We start from the raw sequence: 12,935 nt of genomic DNA, 5'->3' as shown, positions 1-12,935 counted from the left end.
AAGGCAGGAGAGCACGTGACCAATTTTCCTCATTTCAACCCACGCTTACCTTTCCTTCACGAGCTGCAATCAATCCAGGTGAGCACTCACTTTGACGAGGAGGGAGAGATTGTGTAAGAAGCCCTATGTGAGATAGGAAGTTCTAGTGATTCATCGATTGGAAAGGATGCAGATTCAAACGATAAGCTGTAAACTTGAACCATTGCAAGCACTTTATTTATTTTTTTAATAAGTTGAATTGACAAACGTTGTTTTGTCTCGTAGTAGGCTATGAAAGTGTTCTGTTGTCAAATGACATTAAAATTACATATTTGTTTTCTCTATCTTTATTGGATTTCTCGGTAGATTTTCAGTGAATTTATATTATATCAATAGCTCCGACAAACATCGTTTTGTAATCAAGTAGGCTTTTGAAAAATGACATCTCCCATACGAAACAACAGATTATTCAATTATTCCAGAGAATTTTCAAAACTGTTCCTTCACACAAACACGTTAAATTACTTAACGAAAGCTATCGTTGAAAAATATCTATTATCCCGTTCTTAGGCCATTTCGTGACATACAAACACCATTCCATTTTTATGTACAGTCAGGTCTCCTATTAGACACATGGTTGGGGGGCGTAATAGGAATCTACGTTATAGGAGACCCAGGGCTTATGGGATTTCATCACTTTGGGGGTGTTGTTGAATATCTCGTATGCCAAAATAGATAGCACAGTACTGTCTTCGGCGAAGTTTCAGTGCTAAGTACGATCTACCTTTAGGAGTTGAGGATCATCCTTTTAGTTGAGAACATGGCCGGTAGGGGCGCTTTTTCTGATTTGCACTATTTGAACCATGAGGGATAAGAATGCAAAATTATGTAACATATGATATCTCTAGATCCTGATGTTTTGGAAGGTTGGTGTCTTCGGAAGAGTTGTTCAGTAGCTCAAGGGCTGACATGGCGTGGTCATTCTGATACGGAATTATGCCACCAGGCGGCGCTAGTGAGCATGAAATGTTTGTTTTGCGCATAACTCAGTAGCCTGACCACTTAGAAAGACGGCGTCTTCGGCAAAGTTGCTCAGTATCACAAGGGCTAACATTGTTTGAGCCGAAAGTTTCGACATTTTGCCACTAGGCGGCGCTAGTGAGCAAATAATTTTTGTTTCGCGGATAGCTCAGTAGCCTGACCACTTAGAACGATGGCGTCTTCGGCAAAGTTGCTCAGTATCACAAGGGCTAACATTATTTGAGCCGAAAGTTTCGAAATTGTGCGACTAGGCGGCGCTAGTGAGCAAAGAATTTTTGTTTTGCGCGTAGCTCAGTAGCCTTCCCAGTAAACACACCATCGTTTATGATGGGATATAAGAGTACAAATGTGGAGGCGATATACGTACATCTTGCACGCAGCCTTATGGCGCATGTACGTATATCGCCTCCACATTTGTACTCTTATGCGCTATCGTATACGAGTTTGTGTTTACTGGGTTACCACTTAGAAAGATGGCGTCCTTTGCAAAGTTGCTCAGTACACAAGGGCTAACATTATTTGAGCCGAGAGCTTCGAAATTTGACTAGAAATCGGGAGAAAAAGTTTTTTTATAGGATTGAATTATCGTTATGAAAAAGAAGGTTTATATTTTAAAAAATATTCAAAAGAAAGTCTCGTGTAACTAAAGAGATAAGGCCAATCCTAGTTATCTCATTGAGATCGTTAGCGAATGGATTTCCCAATTGATTAGTAATGACTGACATTCCAACCTAACAAAAGTTCATGCAATGACGAAATAAAAATAAACATACATATTTTTTTCTTTGGTTCATATAAATTGCAAACGATCACACATTTGAGTAGTAAAGGAATCCTCAGGATACTAGCCACACTTTTATCCGATTGTATAAAATAATGTATATATTTTTATCTAGGCACTTCTATTCACTGAGCTACGCGCAAAACAAAAATTCTTTGCTCACTAGTGCCGCCTAGTCGCACAATTTCGAAACTTTCGGCTCAAATAATGTTAGCCCTTGTGATACTGAGCAACTTTGCCGAAGACGCCATCGTTCTAAGTGGTCAGGCTACTGAGCTATCCGCGAAACAAAAATTATTTGCTCACTAGCGCCGCCTAGTGGCAAAATGTCGAAACTTTCGGCTCAAACAATGTTAGCCCTTGTGATACTGAGCAACTTTACCGAAGACGCCATCTTTCTAAGTGGTCAGGCTACTGAGCTATGCGCAAAACAAAAATTTCATGCCCACTAGCGCCACCTGGTGGCGTAATTCCGTATCAGAACGACCACCGCAGGGCTGACACTTGAGCTACTGAACAACTCTTCCGAAGACACCAACCTTCCAAAACATCAGGATCTAGAGATATCATATGTTACACAATATTGCATTCTTATCCCTCATGGTTCATATAGGCTCATATAGGAGTGCACATTATAGGAATGCGTTTAATAGGAGACCCGACTGTATATACAATTATTTTTATATGTACATATATATATATATAAATGACGTCATGAAGGGGGTGTTTAACATTTAAGAGGGATTGTTTACATGGACTTGAGCAAATCAAAACAATTGCAATATGAAAAAAATCGTTGCATAATGAGTCATAACGTGACTGAATACAATTGCGTAATGACTCTCTTGATTGTCCGTTGGTGATTGCTGGAACCTTCCCAAGTAGCTGACCGGGTAGCACAAATCCGGGCGTACACACAGCATTTGATACATCAGGCTGCCCAGCAACTCCCGGTATGGCTGGGAAGTGCGACATCCTTTACGATACAGCTGCAATCCTTTCTCCATCGGATTCTTGGCGGGGTTACATTCAGTCATACCGAACTTCTCCAAGATCTTCGTGGCAGCTGTTTCTTGGGTCACCATGCTCCGGATTGTAAGCGAGCTGCATCCCCAAGAAAAACCTTGCTTCGCCGCAATCGGTCATTTCGAACTCATCGGAAAGACGGCGCTTCAGCTTCTCAATTGTTCGAATGTTCCGTCCGGCTATCAGGAGGTCGTCGACGTACAGCACTAAGAAAACTTCATCGCCTTCAGTGTTGCACACGTAGAGACAGTAGTCACGATGGGATCTGCTGAATCCCAGCCTCAGAAGCGCTGAGTTGAACCTTTCGTTCCAGCAACGTAGTGCTTGCTTCAACCCGTACAACGACCTCTGCAGCTTACACACGCTGCCGGGCTTCGCCTTCACGCCTTGGGGTACTTCCATGAACAAATCTTCCTTCAGCATACCGTGGAGGAACGCTGTCTTGACGTCCATCTGGTGCACCTTGAAACCATGATGAACCGCAACGGCTAGCACCTCTCGCACGGTAGACAGCTTACCCAGACAACCAAAATGTACGTATAACGAAATCACCTGGAGGCTTTATATGTGCAAAATTTCACTTATAAGATGTCGCGAAAAGGCCTTCTACGTACAAAAGTGGAGGCGATATGCGTGCATATATTATGTGATGAATAATAACATACAATGCGAGTGTATAAATAATCTATCGAATCAACCTGTGATCTTATGCGACTTAACTTATGATAACAAATGTTGATTTGACAGCTGCTACGGATTGATGCGACTTACTTTGTACGAGTGTACGAGACGAAACAAAATGTATAAATGAACTCAGAAAAGAAGTGTTTTATGCGAGGAAACTCATCAAACTGACGAGTTTATCCACGATGTTTTGCGGGTTTGATGTAATTAGTATGAATAAACGAGTTGTAACGTAAACTTTCATGCGATTTCTGGTTGTCTGGGTAGCCACTGGTGCGAACGTGTCCTCGAAATCGATTCCAGGACGTTGAAGGGAACCCTTGACCACCAGTCGCGCCTTATGCCAAACCGATCGTCCAGCTTCGTCCTCCTTGAGTCGGAATACCCATTTCGTTTTGAGTAGCTTCACGCCGGCGGCGCACGCCACCATCTTCCAGACATCGTTGGCCTTCATTGAACGGAGCTCGTCCTGCACCGCCTGGTTCCAGAGGGCACGATCCTCACGGGTACGGATTTCATCGTATGTTTCGGGAACGTCTGAAGGGGAGGGAGCACCAACAGCACTAGCTCTAAATCCAGTAAGATAATCAAGAAACTTACCCGGAAAATGGCGCTCCCGTTCGCTGCGCCTCTCGGACTACTCGCCTCTAGGGCCGGAGGACATGTCCAGATCTGATTACGAAGGGAGCGCAGGGTTGGCTAGTTCCGTCGCAGCTTCGTCATCGGTATCATCCTCGGTTAGAAGTTCGCCTTCGTGGTCGGACGGGTCGAACGGACCGACCGCTGCATCATCAGGTTGGATGGCGTCCTCATCAATGGCTTCCTTGGCATGTTCTTCCCCCTCTTGCTCGTAGATCAAGGGTACCACCAGTCTCTCTTCCACGCGATCTCTTGCATTGTTTGCCCACGGAAAGTAGTTTTCATTGAACTTGACGTCACGAGCAATCACGATTCTCCTTTCGTCCTTGTCCCACAGCCGGTAGCCATTGGGCGCGTAACCAACCATGATCAGCTGTCGACTCTTCGCGTCGAGCTTCTTCCTCCGTTGACTCGGTATCCAGGCATAGGCTTGACAACCAAAAACGCGCGCCTTCTCCAGACTTGGCTTCCGACCGTACCATAGTTCAGCAGGCGTTTCTTGGAACAGCCGAGGTTGGGCTCCGATTGATCAGGAGCACGGCCGACAGCACCGCTTCACACCAGAACGATTTTGGAGCATGAGATTCAATTTGCATGGTACGTACCTTCTCGATAAGGGTCCTGTTGAATCTCTCCGCCACTCCATTTTGTTGCGGAGAGTAGGCTACAGTTGGCTCGACCTGAATCCCCTTCGCTTTGTAGTAGTTCTTCTGGCTGGTTGAGAAGTACTCACGTCCCTGGTCCACGGTCAGTTTAGAAATCTTCGTGCCACAAGCCGCAGTCGCCATCGCTTCAAATTCCTTGAATTTTTCAAAAACTTCCGATTTCTTCCTGATCAGGTACACCACAGCGAAATGCGAGTAGTCATCGATGAACGAGACCAGATAGCGATGACCTTCCCAGGATGCAGGCTCAATCGGCCCATACACGTCCGAATGGATACGCTCCAACGGTCTGGTCACCCGGTCTCTTGTACCATCGAACGGGTCCCGGCTGTGTTTTCCCAGGACACACACGTCGCAGAACTTGATCTTCTCCGGCTTGAAACGCACACCAAGGGCCAGGTTCTCACGCACCAGAGTGGCCATTCCACTTTCACTGATGTGACCGAGACGACGATGCCAGAGGGTAGCACTATCCGCTTCAGCCAAGCTTGCATTGGCCCGTTGCACTGCGATTTCCATCCTTCTTCAGCGTTACGTATTTTTTGTTGAAAATGACTTCCACGCCGGCCTTCGTCAGCTTTTTCACGGACATGAGAGAGAGAACAAAGAGAACATCCTTCGCATGCATCAGAACGCCACGGTTGCTCATTCCGCTAACAACACCTGATTCCTTGGCCACGAGGGATTCTCCATTCTTTGCTACATCAATGTGCACAGGTTTATCGAGGACTTCCATGGTCGAAAAATGCTGCTTCGTGTTCACCATATGGCCGCTGGCCCCTGAGTTGAGCAGGAATTCGATCTTCTCACCGCATCTCTCCTTGTTTTTACCGCCGTGCGCACGGCCGCCCGTCATATAGACAACCGATCTTGGCTCACTGGCAACGTTGGCGTTCGTCTTCTTCCGGCAATCCTTCTTCATGTGGCCCCGTTTGCCACAGGCATGGCACTTCCCGTTGAACTTCTCGCTTCCTTGCTTCTTCTGTTGGTCACCGGCGAATGCAGTTGGTTTTTCGTCGTTGCTATGTATCCGGTCCAAACGCTTCGACTCGTCGCTTAGCAACCGGGTACAACTCGTATGTCAACTCGTCCTCCGGCAAATTTTCAAGGGCTGTCATCAGGGGATCGTAGAACTCCGGGAGGGTCAAACTGAGGGCCGCACAGACGTCGCTTTCTTCTAGTTTTGAACCGGCCACCCGGAGCTGCCGAACGAGGTCCTCAAACTTCAGCAGGTGGGCACGCAACGATGCCCCTTCCTTCAGCTGTAGACGAGCGATTTGCTTCCGTATAACCGTTTGCTAACCGTTTGCTTACCTGCCTACCTGACTTCTTGGCGAACGTATCTTCGAGAACATTCCATATTTCCTTTGTTGTAGACTTCTCCCGGATACATCCCAGATACTCATCGGAGATAAGGGTCACCAGCAGGGAGGAGCAGGGAGCAGTCCATGTCCTTGAACTTGGCTGCTTCCCCGGCTTCTGCTGGAACATCTTTGACGACTGCATGACGAGGCTTCGAGGTAGACTTGAACGCGGAACTTCCAGGCATCGTAGCCGGTTCCGGAAAACTGCTGGATCCTGCTGGAATGAATAAATTACATTACAGTTTATAAGTCTATGGTTGCTGTGATGTAAATCCAGCAGTCAGCGAGTGCTAGATTTCTAACAGACTCTTACGACACTGCAAAATTCAGCGCATGAAAGTAGGCCGTTTCAACACAAATTAGCGTTATAAAAAACAGTCCATTACGATGAGAACTAAAAAAAAACAAACATGGAGAAACGTTTTTCATTTCACGCTAGGTATAATATTTCTGAAAATTTAAAAGAATACCAAAGTTCCTTGAATGATTCGTCTGAAAACATCATCTATCATTTTTTTTCTTCTTCAGATTTTTCATCCCAGGAAACCTAACACATCATTCAATCAAAATTCAAATTAATTGCTAGTGACCGTCCAACGTCCCTTCCTCTCCTCCAGGTCCGAGTTGACGATGACCGTAACGAAGCTACTTCCCTAATCCCAAGCATGAAACTACACCCCTTGAACCCCTCCGGAGTAGATCTCGTAGATTCACGAGAACAGGGTTGCATTCTGACCTCCGCCGATGACCTCCTGGTAGCCGAGCAGGAGAGCGACCGGACATCCATCAAGGGTCACTTTATCCCTCTTTATGGGAAATCCCGCTACGACACCGGATCCAGTTTTATGAGACTGACCATCACCCAGAGTTTTGACCAGCGCGTGTTCCGTACATAACAAAGTATAATTGTTTATTACGCTCCGCGGGACTGGACAGCGTCAAGGGGCGATCCTTGTTTGTACCTGCTGATCCTTCACAGTACATAACATAGAGCAGTTGCGCCATATCGGAGGGCGCAACCAGGGGTAAGTGTAATTTAAATTAGGTCCATTTGATTTGCATATTTTCGGGGTGTGCGACGATAGGTTCCTATATAAAGGGAGGAATTTCGGCTGGAGGAGATTTCAGAGTCAAACGCGATGTGAAATGGAACGCACTCACTGATCTTAGCAAGCGGCGAACGGCTTCGATGTAGTCATCGATTAGAAATCGAACCATCAGGCGAACCAGTAGGCGTTTGGCTAATACGGTAGGGGAGACTGGGTAGATTTGATGATATCCTATTTTCTCCTTAATATTAATCATATATTATGATGAATAATATTTCAAGAGCAGTTCATTTGTTTTAACCCAAAAAACTTCACGGAAATCTTTCGCACGGCTTAGATAATTTTTGATGACTTTTTGTATATTTTATAAAAATGTCTCAAATTTTCAAAACGTGGTAATTTTGGTAAAGTGCAAACAATTGCATAATTTTAAATTATCTAGTTTTAAATGTGTTTCTGTTCATAATAATTTGATTTGAATCATGGTGTCTTTTCCTCTGCATCTTCTCTTCTTTTACTGCCAGCCAAAAATATGTGACTTTTCCGTTGTTTTTAGAAACTACTAAATCCTATGATAATTTTTAATAATTTATTTATCATAAATGGTTTCAACAGATCACAAATAAGCAATTTAAGTAAGTTTGTACTTCAAATTCCGAACAATCAACATCGAAATATGGCGAGGTAAGTTTGCGAAAGAGATTTAATGCTATTCAAAGATCCTTAAAATAGTGGAACGCTACTTTTTAGATAATTTAGGCCATCTATACTACTCTGTGTTGAGCTATCTCTCAACCAGTATTCTTTTCTCTACCGCATGGTGTTGGTACCTTTGTTTGTACTTTGGGATTTCTGTGCTATTAATACTAGATATCAAATGCGCAAGGAGTGGAAATTATCGGGCTGTCGGACTTATTACCATATTATTTTTTCTTAATTGACAAGTTCTAAAACTTAAACATAATGTCTTCTTTACCATAAAAATAGTGCTCTATGAAATTTTTAACTACTTCGGTGGTAATTTAAAAGTGGCTCAAAGGCGATGTAGGTTTATAAAAACATTCAATAGTGAAAATTCATTTCTTCAAACTATTATATATAAGGTTGCTGAATCGAGCAATTCAATCCGACTGTTTGGAGAAGAGGTATTCATGAATTTGATTGCTATTATTTAGCTACATGTAGGATTATAGTCTGTCAAACTGCTGTACAAATCTCAAACGAAATTCGTTCAAAAAGCGATTACTCAGAAAATTCCTTTATTATGGTTTTGAAAATGAATTTTCACTTTGAGTTTATTAATTGGGCATTTGAGATTTTGAATTACAGTACTAACGGGTTTGGAATATTTCTCCGTAGTAATTTCCATATCGTCTACATCATGTTTAGAAAAGATATGGGTGGCTGGGTTCTTACACTATTTAAAATTTTGATCCGGCCTAATCTACATTCTACTGCAATTTATGTTCACACTACCCTACGCATGCAGTAGATACCGAATTTAGTAGACTTCCATTGATATCTTTAAAAAAACCGTTGTTGATATAATTGAATGCATCCATTGATACCTTCGAAAAAATACATCATTTGATGCTTGAAACCTTGAAATGAAGCAAATATACATTTACCGTGTTAGTTGAACCTTAATCTTGGAAACCTTTTTCAATTTATTTCCCAAGCCCCAACAAGAAGATTTCATGTGTTCTTCAATGCTAGATCATTCAACGTACCGTTAATTCGGGTGAAGTTGATCGGCAGCGTGAAAATGATTCGATGTGGTATTGACAGGCATTTATAAACTTCTAGTTCTGAACAAGGATTTGAACATAAAACATGATGTCAGTCTGAAAGTACGTGAGGATGCTTATAATATATCCTCAGTATAGATGTTATTATCGAAATTCGATTCAGTTCGCCTATTTTGTTAAAATAATTGGATTTCTGTTTAATAGTTTGACATTCTTTTAGAAATTGCCTACATTTAGGTGTTTTACGAGGTATTCTTAGATTTTTTAGATCCAGGGAGTAAAAATTAAGTGAGTAAAGTGATTTTCAGAACTAACAATAATTGCATTGATAAGTAATCAATTTCACCCCGAAATGGGAACTTCTGATTTTTCATTTTAGAAATAATTTTTAACACTAAAATTACATTTGTTAAAAAATTTGGTACATGAGCCAATGAAGCTCACCGTCGCATTTGATTTTCTGCATTCAGTTATTTGGTATTGACAATATTATAGAAAGCAGATAAGAAAAATCATGAAAAGTTACCAATTTTACCAGAAATTACGGTACTCCAGAGTTGAGGAATTCAATTTCTACAAGCTTTAGGGAAACAGCTTCTTATATGGGGTTCACAATTATCGATGTCTACAATATCTCAAAAGTAAAAATCTGTTGTTACATGCGTTGAAAGATATATGCCATCCAGATTGCTGTAAAGTTAACGTTTTAATTCAAAATGGTCAAGTTTGGAAACTTGGGTCTCGCCTTTTAGTACTTTTATTGACCTAAAATTTTCATCACAGCTTGAAAGTCGCAGAAAATTAGCTAAATTGGAAATTCGGAGCATTTCATAAACAAATTTTTAGAAATAACTGGTAAATGAAAATTCTTAGAGCAATACGCCCTTTTGCGAAATTGTGCAATTGTGCCTTCATATTGTATTTTTGGGTAAAATCCAGAATGCGATCGCAACTCTGTTTGGAGCTGCGAACTTATTTACATAGTGAGAGAAAATTGCTCAGAACAAAGTATAAAAACTCTCTTGATTTCTAACACCACATGCAGCAAAATAAATGAGACTTCACAACAATTATCAACATTGCTTGCCAAATTAGAGTCATACACATCATAATTGACAAAAAAAAAAGTTTTCAGTGAATTTCGACGCTGTATAACATTTCATTGAAGTTCTTCAATAATGACTTAGTAAAGGGTGTCCACGACGAAATTGCCACACACAAAATTGATTCGCAAAATTTGAGTTTTCATCTAATTGCAATCAAATTTTCAGGGATTGAAAAATAACTATTAAACTTAATTTTACCATTTTACTCATATTTTATTTACAGTCCATACGCAAATGCCCGCACCTTGGCCTTAACCCCGGCCATAAGATGCACAACCTGTGAATCAATCGTTTTTTGCATGTAAACCCATACTTTCTTCAGTTCCTCGATTGTCTTCACTACCTTAGATAGTTTAACCCGTATAGGCCTGAGTGAAAGCAAAAATACTGAAACCCTCATTACTTAGCGAGTTCTTAACGGATTCAAATAATTTTTTGTCAGTTCACTTGCCCATATATCTAGTTTCTAGAAATGGCCAGAGGAACTCGGAAATATTCCTGTGGCCGGAGTTAAGATCTGATACTCAACATTATAAATGAAGAGTTTTGTACCGTTTAAAATATAACTGATTTGGCCATTCGGACGTAATGCCCGGAAGAACCGGCTGTAGATTTGTTGGATACTAAACAGTTTCAACTCTCAAAAAGTAGATATCAAACATAATTGTGCACTAAAATGCGTTTCCATAAGCTTGGCACAGATGTTCAGATACAAATTTTTCCACTTTATCATAAGTTTGAGGCGTCCCGGGACCCGAAAATGGTCATTTTTAGGATTAATCAAATGCAAAACTCATAGTTATCCAATTCACTCATTTCTCAAAAGGTTTACACTGATGCAATTTTTATAAAATTCCGTGATGTAGTGGCCACATTATGGCCGATTCCGGATATTATCTGTGACTTGAAATTTACCTACCTTCAGGGGCATAAACGCACAGTACCTTTCTCACCTGACCTGACCCAGTGATCCACCGGAATAACTCCGGCCTCAAGAATATTTCCACGTTCCTCTGTCCACTTCTAGAAACTAGATATGTGTGCCAGTATACTGACAAAAAATCATTTGAATCAATTAAGAATTCGCTGAGCGGTGAGGGTTTTAGAATTTTTGCTTTCACTCAGGCCTATACGGGTTAAGAAGGTGCTGCTTCATGATCACCAAGTACTTCTCGATGGGGCGGAGCTCCGGAGTGTTGAACATTTTCGGCACGAAATTGACCTTATTGTCCGCATACCACTTCAGCACGTCCTTGGAGTAGTGGCATGAGGCCAAATCCGGCCAGAAGATTGGGACATTGTTGGCCTTCAGGAGAGGAAGCAGCCGCTTCTGGAGGCACTCTTTCATGTACACCTGTCCATTCATCGTGTCCTGGGTCACGAAAGGTGCACTCCGCTTCCCGCACGTGCAGAATTTCTTCGCAAATTGGGACATCTTCTGAGTGCGAACATGCTCCGGAACGCTGAACTTATCCTTGGCCGTGAAAAACAGGTTGGCGGGGATCTGTTTGAAGTCGGCCTTCACATATGTTTCGTCGTTCATAATGCAGCATTCAACTTTCGTCAGCATGTTGAGGTACAACTTCCTGGCACGGGTTTTGGCGGACTTGTTCTGCTTCTTGTCGCGATTAGGGGCCTTTTGTACCTTGAACGTTCGAAGCCCAGTCTTAGTTTTGGCTTTCTGGACAAAACTTCGGCTTAGGTGCAGGTTCTTAGCCACATCCCGAACGGAGGCGTTCGGGTTTCGGTTGAAGGCCCCATCTACACGGTTATGATTTTTGGTGTTGTACGGAATACTTTTTCCTTAACTTTTGGGCTTCCGATCGGTGGTCAATCGTTCCTCGAACCACTTAATCACTCGCGACACCGTGGAATTCGCGATTCCCAACGTTTTAGCGATGGAACGATGTTCTCGTGATGAATGCGCAAGATTTTATCACGCACGATCTTTTTTCGACTCCCTTTCCGCGAGTTTTGATCACAGGACTTTAAAACATGCAGGATGTAAATAATGCACTATGAACTAAATCCACTCAAATTTTCATTAAATTCTACCTAACGGTTAAAAAGTTAGAGCAATTTCATCGTGGACACCCTTTATGCAAGAGGTCAGTTTAGCCGCTTATTTACATCTGTGAAAGCCGCCCGCTAGCGCATGACGGCTCACCATAGTAGCATGTCCGAAAGAACTTGAAACTATTGAGAACCAGAGCTACAGATCCAAAGCCCTGATAAAGGTGGATGGTTGTGATGGCTATGCTGTGATACAGCGGACAATGCTGTATCGTGTCAGCACCGAGGAGGCAGCCTCTCTAGCACGATGTAGGTAGCGCAACCTGGTTAGGTGGCCTATCGAAGACTTTTCACCAACCAAGAAAGGCAAAAGTAGAGCAAACGGATTGATTTTACGACAACAGACCCGGCAACGAATAAAGGACAACGATTGGAAAGTTGGATCTTGCAACGTGAGAACTTTGAATGAACCCGCTCGTGTTGGGCTCCTGGCTCGTGAACTGCGGAATGTCGGCGTGAACGTAGCAGCTATCCAGGAAATTCGCTGGCCGAGAACCGGAGAACGCGAATTCCGAGCGGTGCACCCCATTGCCAACACTTCATTCAAGTACCACATCTACTACAGCGGTGGCGACAGAGCAGAACGTGGAGTTGGCTTCATAGTGATTGGGAAGCAGATGAAGCGAATTATTCGGAGGAAACCGGTAAGCGACCGAACCCAGTCGAAATGACAGTTAGGCTAAAAAATCACAGCAGAATAAAAGAGAGGCAGATAGAAAATAGTCATTAATGCATAAACTTTAGTAATTCTGTGACTATTTTCATTTCTGAGTGCAGAAA

The sequence above is a fragment of the Aedes aegypti genome, chromosome 1 (genome assembly GCF_002204515.2).
Source record: "Aedes aegypti strain LVP_AGWG chromosome 1, AaegL5.0 Primary Assembly, whole genome shotgun sequence".
Classification (NCBI taxonomy): Eukaryota; Metazoa; Arthropoda; class Insecta; order Diptera; family Culicidae; genus Aedes; species Aedes aegypti.
The sequence above is the reverse complement of the archived record's forward strand: the minus strand, read 5'-3'. Positions refer to the sequence as shown.